Here is a 963-nt window from a genome sequence, read left to right as displayed (position 1 = left end):
AGCATAGTTAGACCTGCTGTAGCTACAAATACTTTTGAATTAAAACCTAACGGTATTCAAATGATACAACAATTTGTTCAGTTTGATGGTTTGCAGGATGAGGATCCCAACGCTCATTTAGCCAACTTCTTAGAACTATGCGATACATTTAAAATTAATGGCATTTTTGATGATGCCATACGTCTTCAGTTGTTTCCCTTTTCATTGAGGAACAAAGCTAAACAATGGTTGAACTCGTTACCACGAGGGTCAATTACTACTTAGGAACAAATGACTGAAAAATTTTTACTAAAATATTTTTCGCTGGCTAAAATGACTAAATTACGTAATGATATCTCTTCTTTTGTTCAAATGGATTTAGAAACACTCTACGATGCATGAGAGAGATACAAGGACCTTTTGAGAAGATGCCCCCACCATGGGTTACCGCTTTGGCTCCAAGTACAAACATTTCACAATGGTCTGAATCTTTCGACTCAACAAATGGTTGACGCAGCTGCTGGTGGAACCATCAACAATAGAACACCCGAAGATGCCTATGAGTTTATATAGGAGATGCCACTGAATAACTATCAGTGGCAAGTTATGATGTAACACCCCTTACCCGTTACCGTCGCCGGAACAGGATACAAGGTATTACCAGAACATAACACATACCATTAAACATAACCGAGATATAAATATGTCATCCAATTTGATAGTGCATCGTATAACATATGTCTTGAACAATATTAGCCAACTTTAATGGCTTGTACAAAGTAGCTGGTCGAGTACTGTAACTAATATTTTAAACCTAGACAAATATGACACGTAACAAAATAATTAAGCCTACTATACATGCCATAATTCAAAACGTTTAGTTCAAATACCCTAAAGTATGATAGTGCGGGTAGATCTTCACGATCCTTAACTCCTGAGCAAGCCGAAGAACACTATAAGACAAAAGAGAGAAACAAAGTAAGC

The 963-nt window shown here is 37.0% G+C and overlaps 1 non-coding gene across 1 annotated transcript; it reads right to left on the bottom strand.

Annotated features, from left to right (window-relative positions):
* Window positions 1-318: 318 nt before the first annotated feature.
* On the bottom strand, window positions 319-425 carry LOC128283328 (small nucleolar RNA R71). The gene has a single exon (XR_008273670.1). It is a non-coding gene; the product is annotated as a small nucleolar RNA R71 (small nucleolar RNA).
* Window positions 426-963: the final 538 nt, after the last annotated feature.

This window comes from Gossypium arboreum, chromosome 10, assembly GCF_025698485.1.
Source record: "Gossypium arboreum isolate Shixiya-1 chromosome 10, ASM2569848v2, whole genome shotgun sequence".
Taxonomy (NCBI): domain Eukaryota; kingdom Viridiplantae; phylum Streptophyta; class Magnoliopsida; order Malvales; family Malvaceae; genus Gossypium; species Gossypium arboreum.
The sequence above is the reverse complement of the archived record's forward strand: the minus strand, read 5'-3'. Positions and strand labels throughout refer to the sequence as shown.